This window comes from Miniopterus natalensis, chromosome 2 (assembly GCF_054644295.1).
Source record: "Miniopterus natalensis isolate mMinNat1 chromosome 2, mMinNat1.hap1, whole genome shotgun sequence".
NCBI lineage: Eukaryota > Metazoa > Chordata > Mammalia > Chiroptera > Miniopteridae > Miniopterus > Miniopterus natalensis.
The window spans coordinates 138,833,007-138,849,455 of NC_142082.1; the positions used below are offsets into that span (position 1 = coordinate 138,833,007).

At 49.3% G+C, this 16,449-nt stretch overlaps 1 pseudogene; it reads right to left on the reverse strand.

Moving 5' to 3' along the window:
- Positions 1-6,660: 6,660 nt before the first annotated feature.
- On the reverse strand, positions 6,661-10,285 carry LOC107541060 (etoposide-induced protein 2.4 homolog pseudogene; annotated as a pseudogene).
- Positions 10,286-16,449: the final 6,164 nt, after the last annotated feature.

Consider the following 16,449-nt stretch of genomic DNA (forward strand, 5'->3'; position numbering starts at 1 on the left):
GGGCGGTGTTCTTTACAGAAAAGGAGTATGTTCTCCCCCTCTCTTTTCTCCCCTCCCCACTGACTGGAATGAGACGAAGAGGTGTGAGCTGGAGCAGCCACCATAGGCCACTGAATGGAGCCTCATATTGAAAAAGAAAGTTATAAGATAAAAAGAGCCTGAGTCTTGAATATTAACATATTACCCCTGTTTATGTCATGGTTTTATGGCCTTGCTACTATACCTGAACTAGTATCTTAATATACTTATCTATCTCATCTTATCTTACTAAATATAACTTCCATATACTCAATTATTCAAGCCAAAAACCTAAGAGTAAATCTTGATTTCTGTCTTTCCCTCAACCTCCACATCTGCAGGGCCTTAGACTCTATTTCTAAATTGTATCTTGACTTCATCTCTCTCTCTCTCCTCATCTCCACTGCTGCCAACCTAGTTCCACCACCGTGATTAATCACTAAGACTTCTGCAGTGGCTTTCTGGCTAACCTCTCTGCCTCCACTCTGATCCCTTCCAACTCATCCTCCATTCAGCATTTAGACGAGTGATCTTTCTAAAGTATGTATTACATTATGTTGGTCAGCCTGGTGCGTCTTAAAACCATTAGGTGTTTTCCAAATGCACTTCAGATAAAATTCAAACTCTTTACTGGGGCCTATGGGCCCTGCATGGTCTGGTTCCCACCAATCCCCACCCCCAACCTCATCTCACTCCACTCTCCTGCTTGGTACATCATGGTCATGCTGGCATCCTTCATGGTCCTGGGACACACAGCACCTCTTCCAGCTCAGGGCGCTCATCTCTGCTGTTCCCCCTGCTTAGCATGCTGTTCCTCTTGCTCTTTGCATAGCTGACCCCTTCTCATCCTCAGGTTTCAGCTCCAATGTCTCTCCTCAGAAAGAGCTTCCCTGGCTGCCCCACCTGCCCTCCCACCAGTTACTTTTGTCACCTCACCTGTCTGTTCCCTCATTGCACTGACCATGCTTTGACATTTTTATTTATACACTTGTTTAATTGCGTATATACTTTCTGCCTCACAAAAATGTAAGCTCCATGAAAACTGGGAACTTGTTGATCGTTATTAGTCAACTTTTTCTCCCTAACACCTTGAACAGTAATTATTAGGCAAACAGTTGGAGTTCAGTGAATGAATCTGAATTGAATTCATGCGTAAATTCATCAAATGAATGAGTGAATGAATGAATGAATTGGTGAAATTAGCTACTCCTTTCCTAGGAAGGAGCAAGTAAGGGACAGAGAGAAACTAGAAGGGTTCACACTGACACTCACACTCTGGTGCAGGAAGGAGCAGAGTCCTCTCCGCTAATGGAAAGGGGTACAGAAAAAGGTCGCAGATAAGGTCTTCCTCCCTCAAAATGGTTGGGAAGAAAAGATTCTGAGAAGGACTGAGAAGTTTTTGCTCAGAGTCCCAGTGCTCCCTTCCCCAGCCTCTACAGAACTAGTGCAGAGGCGAGGAGAAGCCCACATTCCCAGAGAATACAGTGCAGTGTCAGAGGCCCAGACAGTGCAGTGGGGAAACCTGAGGTTATGTCTCAGGAAGGACTTCTCAACCCATGTACAGGTAGGAGGGCCCCAGAATGTGGACTTTCTTTAATTGAGCATGAGGGAAGGGTCTTAAAGAAGAATATCCCTCACCAGTCCCAAAATTCCGACACAGAATATGCAGTTACATCACATGGAGGCAGGAGGAGGGACAGGACAACCTCTACAGAGCCTCCTGCATGCCCTCCCCTCACATGAGGAGACTAGATAACTAAGGCCTCAGGTGATCCAGCCCTAGACCAGGAGAGACACTGATTCTTTCCACTGCCAGCTCCATCTTCCCTGTCCCAGGGGTCCTTCTCCTCCGAGGGGAATCACAGAATCTTCCATTCATAGTCTCTAATGTACAGTTTCAGAGCAACCCAAAGGATCCCAAAGAACTGAGTTAGAAAGGGCCCTAAGGGTCCAGCTTTGGGTCCAATGTAAGGATCCCCCAGACAGCTTCTTGGGTACTTCCAGTGACAGAGATCTCCTTGCACACAATGCAGCTTCTTCCAGGCTTGGGTGGCTCTGATTGTAAAAGCATTCCTCCTCCCAGCCAGCCTGACTCTGTCTCCCTTGCATTTGTGTCACTTGCTCAGCATGGTGGAAGAGAACAGATAAGTTGGTGATTTCCATGTGACAATCTTTGAAACATCTGAAGGCAGTTATCATTATAATAATAAACAGTACCATTTCACGGCTGCTTACCAGGCACTGTGCTAAGCGTTCTATGTATATTGTCTCATTCAATACTTGCAACATCCCTAGCATATAGGAATTATTATTCCCATTCTGTAGATTAGGAAATAAACACGAGAATAAAGCAATCAGCCCAGGCTCTCTAGGGTATTGGAAGAATCAGGATTTGTTCCGAGGCCAGTCTGACTCCACGACATCACCTCCCCTGTTCTACCAAGATCACCCTACTCCTGACTGAGTCTTATTTAATCCTGGCTAAACAATATCAAAGCCTTCAAGTGTTTCCCTGAGAAGCTCTAGGCTCTCATCTCCCCACTTTTTCTGAGAATCTCTAAATTCAATAAAATATTTGCAGTCATCTAGCCTCAGGCCCTCTTCCTGGAGACTGGGGAGCTGAAAAGGAAGCTCTCCTTCTGCTAATAGCAGAAAATAGAGTCTTCCCAATTTCCCCTACTAGGCCCAGTCTCCCCTGAAAACCCACCACTTTCTGCCACCCTCCACCTTCCTTGTCACTTGTCAACTCTCTTGTCCCCTAGGATTTGTCACTCTACCTCCCCCTAGTCTCATGCCTTTTCTTCCCCAAATCCTACTCATCCCTAAAAAAACTAACTCCAGGGGAGATCCAAGATTGAGGCGGATTGAGTGGAAGCTACACTGACACTCTCCCAGGGCCAAACTGGAATTACAACTAAAATATAGAAAAAGCATCCTGAATAATCAACTGCAACTGAAGACGAACTAGAGAGCACCCTCATAACGAAGGAGGAAAAGTGGAGACCACACAGAGACTGGTAGAAAGTGCTGAGGCATGAGAGGGCTGGCTGGGCTCCCACAGGCAGCAGCTAAAGGTCCAGAGAAATATCTCAGCTATTGGGGGTTCCTACTGAGAACTCTTGGGTCTAAACCCCAAGCTGGGCTCCCCAACCCAGAGCACCAGAACTGAGAAAGGTACCCACACAACATCTGGCTGTGAAAAGCAGCAGGGTTTCTGTCTCCCAGCAAGAGACAGCTGGAAATGCAGGGACCCTCTTAAAGGGCCAATGCACAAAATTTTGTATGCAGTCACTTACCTTGGGCTCTGGCAGAAGGAAAGCAGAGTGGACTAGAGCAGTGTGAGGAGAAGCCAGGGTGGCTGGCTGGGGGAACAGAACTCAGAGGGCCCCCATCTGGACCCTGGTGCTGAGTCATTCCCCCATATGGCAGAGGACATCTTTCTCAGGCAGACATTTACCTTCCAAGCAACTTTTGTCTGGGAGAGAAGCAATTACCCCACCCTGTGGAGTTTCTACAGCCTGAGGCTCATTAAGAGACTGAATAACAGACTCTGGGTGCTTTGAGTCTTTGCCTGAATTGTTTCTGGGTCCAAGGCTTGGAAAAGCAGACCTTGGTGTGCATCTTGGTCTTATCCAAACACACCCAGCCCCAACAGAGGAAACCAGAAGCTGTGGAGTGTGGAAAACTTCAAATAGGGTACTCAAGGCCAGTCACAAACAGCATCTCACATTGGCCTGCACCAGAGACCATCCAAAAGACTGGGAGTCCTAGCAGATCTACCTAATACATAGAAGCAAACCCGAACAGGCAGCCAAAATGGAGAGACAAAAAAACAAGCCCCAAATGAAAGAACAAAAGAATTCTCCAGAAGAAGAGGTAAGTGAAATGGAGATAAACAATCTTTTAGATATTAGAGTTCAGAATACTGATCATAAGGATGCTCGGCAGCATGAAATGAGATATAGACACTGAAGGAAATTAAGAATGACATAGTCAAAATTCAAAAAACAATGAAAGGAATGAACAGCAGATTAGGGGAAGCTGAGGATCAGATCAGCAAATTAGAAGACAGGGTAGGAAAAATCACTCAGAGAACAAAAAAGAAAAAACAATTAAAAAGCAGAACAGTTTAAGGGAGCTGTGGGACAATATGAAATGTAAAATATTCGCATCATAGGAGTGCCAGAGGAGGTCAAAAGTAAGCAAGGATTAGAGAACCTGTTTGAAAAAATAATGGCAGAAAACTTCCCTAACATGGTCAAGGAAAAAGTCATACAAGTTCAGGAGGCACAGAGCATCCCAAGGAAAAAGAACCCAAAGAGGCCCATGCCCAGACACATCATAATTAAAATGCCAAAAATTAAAGACAAAGAGAGAATCTTAAAGGCAGCAAGAGAAAAGCAATCTGTTGCCTACAAAGGAGCTCCCATAAGGCTGTCAGCTGATTTCTCATCAGAAACTCTACAGGCCAGAAGGGAATGGCATGAAGTATTCAAGATAATGCAAAACAAGGACCTGAAACCAAGAATACTCTATCCAGCAAGGCTACCATTCAAAATATATGGTGAAATAAAGAACTTTCCAAACAAAAAAAAAAGGCTAAAGGAAATTATCGCCACCAAACCAGCATTGCAAAAAATGTTAAAGGGACTGCTATAATAAGAGGTTGAAATAGAGAGAATCAGAAACATAGTCATAAAGAAATAAAATGGCAATAGATAAGTGCCTATCAATAATAACCTTAACTATAAATGGATTAAATATCCCAATAAAAATACATAGGGTAGCTGAATGGATAAGAAAACAAGACCCAAATATACGCTGTCTACAAGAGACCCACCTCAGAACAAAAGACTCACACAGACTGGGGAGGGGAAAAAAAGTAAAAAAAACCTTCTGGAGGACTTTAAAGGAGAGATCAACAGCAATACAGTCGTAGTAGGGGACTTTAGTACCCCACTGACTTTACTGGATAGGTCTTCCAGACAAAAAATCAACAAGGAAACAGTGACTCTAAATGACACACTAAATCAGATAGATTTAATTGACATTTACAGAACATTTCACTCCAAAGCTGCAAAATAGGCATTCTCCTCAAGTGCCCATGGGTCATTCTCAAAGCTAGACCACATGTTAGGACACAAAACAAGCCTCTACAAGTTCAAGAGAATTGAAGTCATATCGAGCATCTTCTTGGACATTTACACAGTGGAATACTATGCAGCTGTAAAAACAAAGGATCCCTTAGCCTTTGAGACAGCATGGTGGGACCTGGAGAGTATTATGCTAAGCAAAAAAGCCAGCCAGAGAAAGACAAGTGTCACATGATCTTATTCATATGTGGAATCTAATGAACAAAATAAACTGATGAACAAAATAGATCCAGAGACACAGAAGCATGAAACAGTCGAATCTCAGAGGGAGGTGGGGGTGGGGAGAGATTAACCAAAGAATTTATATGCATATACGCATAACCCATGGACACAGACAATAGTGGAGTGAAGGCCTGGGGGGGGCAGGGTAGAGGGGATCAATGAAGGAAAAAGAGGGACATTTGTAATACTTTCAACAGTAAAGATAAATTTAAAAAAATTAAAACTAACTCCAGTTCTCCATCCTCCATGAAGCCTTCTCCGGCTCCTGCTACTTTCCCAGTGCTTCCAAAGCCCTTATTTCTTTTTTTTTTTTTTTTTTGTGGGAAACCAGCTCACGTTTAATTGTGACATTTTAAAATTGTACAAGTGTTTTGACATCTGTCCCCTCCCCCATACTTAGTTTATTTAAAATGACAGAAAAACACCAATCACAGGTTTAATGGGTTTAATAAGTTTACCCCTTCAGTTCCTATTTGCAGCACCCAATATTCCTTTGAAACACCAGACAGACCCAACAGTGGCCGACAGTAAATTTCAGACCTGCAGAGTTTAAAAGTTCAGGCTCTCTGAGCATTCTGTGTTGCAGTGGCACTTATCCAAAACTGGTACCTCCCTGTAGTTGGGGAACTTGAAATGTACCAATGAAAAAAGCTTTTTTCCCCCTTCAAGGGGAAGAAAAATCACTCCTTAAAACCCAGCAGATCTGGCTGTGAGGTCTTTCCTCCTGTCCCATCTCTTCAGGCTTATTTTTTGCAGTGGAGCAAGAAGAGACCAAAATCTAACCTGACTTACAAGAAACAAGACAGTGGTGGCTATAAAGGGAGTGGCCAGGAGCAACTGAGATACTCCTTTACCTCCCACATCCAATCTATGTGCTTCACAGAAAAACAACAAAAATAACATGTCCACAAAATACAAAAGCGAGAATTACAAAATCCATTCATCCAAGGGTGGTGGAAGGCAGGAAGGGGAGGTGGGAGGGTAAATGGCACGGGGAGAAAAAGTATTCAAATCAGTCCAGGCACGGGGGCTGGCAAATGCTAGAAAAGAGCTGCAGAAAAACCTGTGGTCCTTTCAGACTCACAGGTGTTAAAAATCCACATACTGGTGTCAGCGCACCAGAGACAAAACTCCCAGCTCCTCAGGAGGAAATATGCAGAGGGCCCTTGGCAGAGGGGGTCCTGCCTTCCCTGGTGGGGGAGGTGAACAAGGAAACGCAGCAGGGCCCCCCTCCAATCCCACTCATTCCCCCTGGAGGGCAGGGGACTCAGTGGCCTGCAGCAGCCTGCATTCTGGCAGGAGATGAATGGGGTGAAGGGAACTTCTCTGCAGAGGTTGAGCTACTCAGGGCAGACTGCAGGTAGACCGTCCTGTGGAAGAGTCTGCTGCTTAAGAAAACCACCCAGGAGAAAAGGCGCAACTGGAAAAGGCAGGCTCTGCCAGGGGTCTTCGCCTCGTTGGCGCTGATAATGAGTAAGGGCAAGAGGATGGAGAAGGGGCAGCCACTGGTAACATACGAGGACGGCATTGCTGAGGAAAGCCAAAGGTAAACCGAATCCGAAGCAGTAAGGCCAGTTCCTCTCTATGTTTGACAACCGCTGGTGCATTTCAGTTCCTTTATTGAACCAACGATATTCAAAGCAGTCTAGTGAGTAGAGAAGGGACATATGCAGGAGACTAACCAGCTGCCCAACGAGGTGGGTTGGAAAGAGACTCACAAACGTCCCCTGGGTGAGGAAAAGAGCCTGAAGCAGAAGGTTGAAGAGCATGTCAGCAATAATTTTGCTGACCCTGGGGAATGGGTGAGGCTTCCTCCCGGACACCTCGAAGGCCAGGTCAGCTATGTCTTGAAACCAAATGGCATTCACACCTTTGCTAAGCACAAACAGGGGGAGCACCCAAAGAGCACCGAAAATTGATGCGAGGAAGAATTCCAGCCACGACCAAACATCTCCATGTAGAGACGGATCACCAATAATTTGGGCAGTTACTGCCTGAAGTGCAGGAATAAACACCCGATAAAACAAGAGGAGACTGAGCCAGAATTCTCCGCCACTCCACGCACAGCCCTGGAAAATTCTGCCAACAGCGCGCGGCTCACTCTTGCTTCCTCTCTGCGCTCCGGGCTCTCCTCTGCGCCGGGACGCTACTTGCCCTTCCACGCCGCTCCTCTCTCTTGCTGAATTCCAGCATCAAGCTTGAGATGGTCCAGATTCCCCAGATGGGGTCCGCGATTCCCCGGCAAGGTCCTGGCGAAGGTTTGGACACTGTCAGCCACCCACACTACCAACTACACAGAGGAGACAGAAGCAGCCCAAATTCTTTCATCATGAAGAACCGGCAGCTCCGCCGCCCGGCTCCGGCCCGGCCCCTCGCCCGCCGCGGGCCGCTCGGACCCTCCGCGCCCAGGGCCGAGGCCGCCGCGCCCGCCCCGGGGTTGCGCGGGCCCCACGGGGCGGTAGGACATCGGCGGGCGCCTGGCCCAGCTGCCCAGGGCCGCCCTTATTTCTTTTTTTTCAGCTTTATTAAGATATAATCGGCATATAACGTTGTATAAGTTTAAGGTGTGCAACATAATGAGTTGACATATACATGTTATGAAATAATTACCACAGTTTAGTTAGCACGGGCATCACCTCAGGTAATTACACATCTGTGTGTGTGATGAGAGCATTTAAGATCAACCCTCTTAGAAACTTTGCAATGTACAACATAATACTTTGTTGACTATAGTCGCCATGCTGTACATTACATCCCCAGGACTTAATTACCTTATAACTGCAAGTTTCTACCTTTTGAACACCTTCACCCGTTTACCCCACCCCCCGCCCCCGTCAGCCGCCAGCCTGCTCTCTGTTTCTAGTACAAAGGGTTCAGTACAAAGCCCTTATTTCTGCCTCTACAACAGCTGTTGCTATTTTACATTCACTGTGTCTGTTCACAGGCCTCCATCCCTGGCTGGGCTTGTCTAGGGCAAAAAGTGTAGCTTTCATTTCCAGGCCCATTGCAATGTAAGTGTTTCGTAAATAGCTGTTACTGTCCAATGCAGGCTGACATTTTTGATACTGCAACTGGAAGAACAGTGGCTAGACTCCAGAAAGTCAGAAAGCAGGGCCAACAATGGGGAGCCAAGTGATATACCAGGAGAGCTGAGGCCTTCCTGGTGGCACAGCACCTGGGCACCACCTGGCCTCTGGGAGCTCCAGTGAGTCCAAGGAAGGAAACCGAGTTTGAAGCAGGATCTGCTGCCCTCTGGTGGCCACTCCACCTCAGAGCCCTTTGGTGTGTTCTTCCCTGCCATAGGGAAGTCAACCACATGGATCTAGAACCTGATGCCCCTCTCTCCCGGCAAAATCTTAATTGTCCCAGATGCTTTTATAGCAGAATAGTAAAATTAGAATTTCAACTAAGCACCCAGGTACAGTAGATGAAATCCCAAAGTAAAGTGCCAAATCATCCTATAAAGAATTTCAAAGAAAAATTTTGAACTATTTCCTTACCCCCTCAGCTAGATTGAGGATATTAAAACAGCATCATAGTATAGAGAGAAGAGAAGCTTTTGTGAGGAGGAAATGTATGAATCAAGCTGTGCGGTGAGCCCCATCCCCTCTCAAGGAAGTGGAGAGGGGACTACCTCCTTATAGCAAACCTACTAGACGCTTGACCCCAAGAGCTGACTCTGTGGCCCTTAGAGTTAGGGACAGAGTGTTTTGGAGCCTAGGTTCTGCCCACAAGTTTAGAAGAAGAACCGAGGAAGGGCCATGTGGGGCGGCTGGCAGAGCCGGTGCTCTGGAATGCCCCGAGCTGCCAAAGTTTGCCTGGCAACCGAGGAACTGGGTAAGTGTCCTGGGAGTCCAGTAGGGCTACCTCTAGGGACAAAGTGATCCCAGCAGTTGAGGAAGGAGGCTCAAGTTTCTGGGATAGAAAACACAGGTGAATGAGGCTGACAGCAAAGCTCTGAGGGGCCAGGAAAGTGCCCAGGAGAGAAGAGTCACCAGAGGACAACAGAGGAAGGGACAAGGACAGATGGAAAAGGCTGAGTGCCAACTGATGTAAAAACTCAGCTACCCCTTCCCGTCCACTCTGCACCACCCCACCTCCTCACCGACACACCTCACTCAGAAACAGCATCTACTGAACGTGGGTGAAGGGCACAGCTGGGGGTGGAGGGAGAACGTGACAGAACAGAAGCCACTCACACCTTCCAGGGCTCCAAGTGCAGCAGGAGCCTGCAGGCTGCAGAGAGTAACATTAAATAGTTTAAGGTTTTGACTCATATATTGGCCTAGTCGTTCTAATTTCTGAACTGATCTGGTCTCTCACCTGAGAGTGAGCAGAATAAAGTCTTTCCTAGGTTTTCACCCAGAAGCAAGGGAAAAAATTACCCTGCCCACTGGCCCAATAAAGTATAAAGGATTGTCTCATGACACCAAACTCACTGTGTAATCCAAATGCAACTTTATTTTTTCATTATATGGCAAGTCATGGTTGTCATATAGTATATGATATACAAGATATAACATGTACAAAAGTCTGTATGATATATAATATAATGCAGGTTATACTTTCCTCTCCAATCAGACTAAATTACAAGGACCTGGGATTTTTCCTTCCAAGTTCCCTTGGCCTTCTTTTCCCCAATCTAGAACACCCTTGCTCCCATTCCTTCATCTCTTTTTCATAAATAGCCTCCTTTTACAGGCCTCTCAAGACCTGTTCCACCCCACCCAGGGATCCTGAGCACTTCCTCCACTTCTTGGGGAGGGGAATAGCATGCCTCTGGCCTCCTGCGCCAGCTCTAGCCCAGGTGCCTGCAGTCCTCACCAGCTCCCAGCCCTCCCGGGCACTCTTACCATCTGTAGTGGGGTCAGTAGTCTCTCCAAAATGTTCATGTCCACCCAGAACCTCAAAATGTGACCTTATTTGGAAATAGGGTCTTTGTCAATGTAATTAATTAAGGATCTTGAGCTGAAATTATCCTGGATTTAGGGTGGGTCCTAAATTCAATGACTAATGTCTTTACAAGAAAAGGAAAGGACACAGAGAGACACACAGAGGGAAGAGGCCCTGTGAAGACAGGCAGAGATGAGTTATGCTGCCACAAACCAAAGAACACCTGGGGCCACCAGGGGCTTAGAGAGGCGAGGAAGATTTCTCCCCTCAAGCCTTCAGAACGAGCACGGCCCTGCTGACACCTTAATTTCAGACTCCTGGCCTCCAGAACTGTGAGAGAATAAATCCTGTTGTTTTAAGCCACCCAGTTTGTGATACTTTGTTACAGCAGCCCTAGGAAACTAATACACTACCTTACCACAGTCCTTCTAGCCCCAGCAGCAATCAATGGCCAACCCTCGGTGAGAGGAATGCCAAGGCTTGGGCTGGGGCCCAGTGCCCTCTGCCAAGCCTGGGAGGAGTACAGGAGGAGGGTGGGCTGTAACTTTCAAATGACCCCCTTTCCACCCACACTCCCCGTTGAGCAGCCTCAGGGAGAAAACCTGGCATCTGCTCCCCCAGCCGCCTACCATCAACAACACGTCCCAACAACGTGTACCAGGAGTAGGAGGGGGCCCTTCCCTCCTACTCCTGGTAACCTACCCTCATCCTGTCCTGTGGCTGGGGAATTTTCCATCCCACCCTCAAGTCAAAGTCATTAGATTTAATCATTAACAGGGCCAGTGTTAATTAGCAGGGTAGGGTGATCATCCATGCTGATGAGGACACAGCTGGACATCAAGAGCAGCTGCTCAGACTAGGGTGGGGAGGAGCAGAATCTGGCTGAAAAGAGGCAGGAGTGTCTGCCCCCAACTCCAAAAGCTTTGAAATCCCCATTTCTTCATCCCTGATTTTTCCAGAGTCAAAAGAAACATTTGCTAAGATGAATTCCTCCCTACTCATGCCCATTTCTCAAGTGTTTAATGGGTGGTAGCCACTGAGCTTGGTTCCTTACAGACATTACCTCATTCCACCCCTCACTATAATATAGACATACCTGTTATTTACAGGTGAGGAAACTGAGGCTCAGAGAGGGTAAGTGACTTGATCAAGATCACAGAGCTACTAAGTGACAGAGCTGGGATTTGAACCTAAGCCTTGGTCACCATGCTGGAAGGAGCTAGGGGTGGCATCTGAGCAGTCAGAGGTCATGTTGACCTTCCCCCTTCCTCGGTGTGCCTCATTCTTATATACTTCGACTTTTTAGATAATTTTTAATTACTTAGTCATCATTTATAATTACTTAATCATCCTATTCCACACTGACCTCTGCTAGGCTGTAAAATACTAGTGGACAGGGACTGTTTTGTGCTCCACTGTATCACCAATGCTTAATATAATGCCTGGCACATGTGACTACCCAATAAGTACTGGTTGGGAGAATAAATTCAATCTTTTAGGGAGTTGGGGGTAGAAGGAGCTAGCTAAAGTCTAGCTGGGGAATGGGTCTTCCAGACTGATAATGATCACAGGGTTAAAAATGTATGTAAGAGGCCATCTGGTCCATGTTCCTGCTTCAGTTCAGCTATTGCCCTGCCACAGCCACCAAATCTGGTGGGAAAGTGTTAACACGGGTTCCAGTCCTTGGGAGAGCTGCTTTCTCTCTCTTGGCCTCAGTTTCCCCTCTCGAGGGGGTTGGATTGGCTGATTTTTTTTTTAATATGTCTTTATTGATTTGAGAGAGAGGAAGGAGGAGGGAGAGAGAGAGAGAAACATCAATGATGAGAGAGTCATTGATTGGCTGCCTCCTGCACCCCCCGAACCAGGCATGTGCCCTGACCCAGAATCAAACCAAGATCTCCTGAATTATAGGTAGATGCTCAACCACTGAGCCACGGCCGGCAGGGCAGATTGGCTGATTAAGTTTCTTCCACCTCTATTGTGGTTCAAGAAGAAACGAAGCACTTTGGAAATGAGCATCCCCTCTGCTTGAGTCACCAGCTCTGGACCTATTCCCAAGAGTGCCAGCTGCAGGAGGGTGCGCACCCAAGCCTGGCAGGATTGCCACGATGGGCTTTTTCACAGGCAAACCAGGACTTACACAGTCGAAAGAGGCTGGGCCTTCCAAGTCAGCCCCGAGAGGCCACATGTCTATGCTAATGGTGCTGCTGGGGTGCACAAGAAGCTCTGGACACTTGTCTTGCACAGAGCCCTTCTAGATGGGCCCTAGAGCCCCAGGGGACACAGAGCCTCACTGCAGGGTGCCCACACCTCTGTCCCAGATCAAGTTCCGCTCCCCACCTGGCCTCCTTCCTTCTTCACAGGGCATGGCCCCTAAAGACTCACTCATTTCCAGAAGAATCAAGCCACCCAGAAGGACAGAGATTCACTCCCCTGTGAGGCCTCTCACAGCATAGGCCACAAGCTCTGAGATGATTCCAAGAGTTTCCAGAAATGGAGAAACTGCAGCAAATTGGTATGAGCATACAGCTTCCCAGGGAGGCCACTTGGAAGGGCCACTGCTCCTTTGGGTGTATAAAGCCAGTCTATAGCCTCCCCTCCTTGGAGCTCTGTATGTGGGAAAGTGTGCATGCACCCTGTGGTCACACGCAGGAGTGCACCCCTGCCATGTGGGCCAGGCAGGCAGAAATGCAAAGGTGGGGCAAGAGCCAGGCCTCCTGGGTTCTCACCCTGGATCTCAGACGTCCTGCCTATGTGACTGGAGCACCCCACTCAGAATGCAAAATAGAACAGGAAGAAACTGTGCAGTCACCTGGTCCTCACTTTTTACAGATGAGGAAACTGAGGCCAGTGTGTGTGCATTGGGGATGGAAAGAAGTGATTGCCCCAGAGTTGCCGGGACAGTTGGTAGCAGAGGGAGAAACTGAACTCTGACCTCCCAAATCCCAATCCAGGAGGCCCATCCATCATCACCTCTCTACAGGACTCTGCCCTTGAAAAGCAAATAAAGATCATACTACCTGCCCTCCTTCCTGGTCGGTCGTGAGGACTGGTGATAATGCTTGAGAAGGCTCACAGGGGGTGAGGAAGATAAATAAAAGCAGAAAGTGCTGAGAGCAACAAAGAACAGCCTATTAACCCAGAGTCCAGCTCTGAAAATGGGGGCAGGTGGGAGCTGTTAAGTGACTGCATCACTAAGTCACACCCCTGTGACCTTAAATATTTCATGCACCTAGAAGTATACCACGGGGAACAGCTACTGCTCCCCCGAAGGGGCTGTGACTGCAGTGGGGACATCAACACTTGCACATGTGAGCACACCTTGCACAGGCACATGCAAGCTGGAGGAGGGGGCTGGGGCAGGCGGGCTCCAACTCTTACTCATTCTAGGAAGGGCCCCAAGAGCTGGCAAGGGGTGCTCTGCAACTCCCCAACCCTGTGGGTGAGCAACCCATGCCTTTTTCCACCCACAAGCCCAACAGACACTCAGTCACTCACTCAGCTCTGGGCATAAAAAAAGTCAAAACGACATACTCACACCTCCACAGACAGACCCACGCCAGCTCACGTGGAGACCCCAGCACCAAAGGCTGCAAGCCAGTCCCACAGCACCTCCCAGCTACCCATAAACGCTTCGCCACCCACCCCCAGCCTCCTCCAGAAGCCAGTACCAGGAGCTGTCTCTCCTCCCTCTCCTTGCTCTCTCCTCCTCCGCTTCCACCCCAGCACCAGCTGCTCCAGGGACCCCTCTTTCCACGCAGTCCCCCATCAGCCATCTCTCCTAAGCCTGAGCTCTTCAGGTCCCTCTCCTGACCAAAAGCTTTGGGGTAGAGTCTGAGACTCTGGAGCTTGAGAAAGCAACGTGAAGAATGGTGTGAGCTTTGGGAGGAATTTCCATGACCAGACCGAATTTCAGAGGAAGAAGGGACTATGAGGCCCAGACAAACTGGATGACTGGGGTTGGTTGGGGGGTGGAAGGTCTTATGAGAGCCTGGAGAGGTCACTCTCCCAACTCACTGTCCTTTTAAGAGAAAACAAGACAAGAGAAACAGCAGCTAACCATTCACTGAGGACTCCATGTGTCAGACACCTTACCTCATATGATATTCAACCCTATCAGGTGTGGACATTCCTGCCCACTGTACAAATGAGGAAATCGAGGCTCAGTAAGGAGAGTCTGAGGCCCCAGAGATAGAGGTATGGGCTCTGGCTTCAAGTTCCAGGGTCCTGATGGAAGGGGGTAGGGGACAGACAAGTCATCTCTTTAAAGGATACTCTGGACCCTGCTCTGTGTGTGTTTTTGGAGGTGGGTGAGTGGAAGGGAAGTCAGAGCAAACACCTGGGCCCTATTGGGCCCCTGTACCCGACTCCATCTTTCTCTTGGCTTCTTGCCCTTGCACCCCCTCCCTCTGCTGTCACTTCTAGGGGGTGGGTAGCAACTGACCTGAAGGGGGGGCTAAGGGCTCCAGTTTAGCTGTTTCTCAAGCTGGCCCTGCTTCATCAAAGAGAGAGCAAGGGAACCCTGCAAATGCAGGCTGGGTGTAGGGGGTCCTAGAGTCCAAATGACAGCAAAACAGGGGCAGTTGATAGGAAATGGAGGTCTGGCTGGCCCACTGGGTTCCTCTAACCCCAGCATTACCCTGAGAAAGCTGAGCTGGACCTGGCATGTGTAAAGTGATATGGCTGGAGGGGTGGGAGGGGAGGGAGCAGAAGAGGTTATTTTGGGAGGTAACAGGGGAAGGGACCATGTGAAATCCAGGCCAAAGAAGGGCTGCCTGGGAGAGGAGGCCACTGAGGGTTGAGGCTGACCCTTTACAGGAGAGGATGACCATCGGGTCCCCAGAGAAGCAGGCATTGATCTGTATGGTATTTCCCCTTTGCTCAGTTTAAAGCAAAAGGAACAGATCTCCAGTCCTGGTCCCTGCAGGGCCCCCTCCCTCAGAGCTCCCTGTCCCTTCTCCTCCCCACCAGCAGTCCTCCTCCTCCCCCCAGAATGTCCAGCCCAACCCCTCCCCAGTGCCCCAGCACCTCTCCTCTACCTATCCAGCCCCTGGCATAGTGCCCACAGCTCCTATGAATATTCTATCTCCTTTACTCTCTAGTTTGATTTATATCTTGGTCCTACACCAAACTAGTAAGTTCTTCACATAGTCTAACCTCCACCCCTTCAGTTACAGCAGATTATTTCATATTCTGCCAGCAGTGAAATCGGAAACCCAGGCTATCTGTAAACAAGCCACCCCACCAAAGGAGTTTCCCCGCTCTATTCCCCAGCATCCTCTTCTTGCAGGCCTTTCACCTGCTTTCCCATCCCCATAATTTAGCAAGCAGAAACAGAAATCTATTTCACAAGCATTATTGGCTCGCCACCCCTATTACTCCTTCTGCCGAGTCCCAGATGGTCGTCTTCTCTCCCTGAGCCTTCCACCCACTGCCATCAGCACTTCGAGAAGAGGCTCTGGCCTCTGGAGACCCTCTAAGGTCTCCAGTTCTCTGCCCTGCCACGAAGGGAACACAGGACCGCTGCCCGCACCCCACACCTCCCCTCCAAGTTTCCACCTCCGCCCTAGTGTCTTCTCCTCAAGGGAAAGTCCCTCTCCGCGTCTAGCCTCCATCCTTCCTGCTGCATACCTAAATCCTCTTTCCTTCTTTTCTCTGACACAACCCCCTTTCTCTATGAAAGGACACGATATCTTGCGTTTGCTGCCGCCTCTCTCGCAGCGCCCTTCCACCTTCCCCGCCCCTAAAACCTGCCGGGCGTGGAGAAGTTCGCGCCAGCTGCTCCCCACCCCCTCCCTGCCCGGACTCCCGGGACACCTGCGTCCCCGCCCGCGCCGTCCCCAGCGCCCGGGCCCGCCACACCCCGCTCTCCCGCCCTCGGGGCGGGGACCCCCGCAGCCAGCGGCGCAGCCACGACGGGGTTAAGGCTCGGGGCTGGGGCGGGGGAAGGGGGCCGAGGGGCGGGTGCGGAGCCAATAGGCGGCCGCAGAGCCCCCGGGCCGCGAGCTGGGAGCGCGGAGCGCGGAGCCCGGAGCTGAGCGGGCCCGGCCGGGGCCCGAGCGGAGCGGAGCCGAGAGGGCGCGCGCCCGCCCAGCCCCGAGGCCGCCGCCTTCCCGCCGCCGCCGCCGCCGCCGCCGCGCCGGCCACCGGCCGCCGCCCAGCG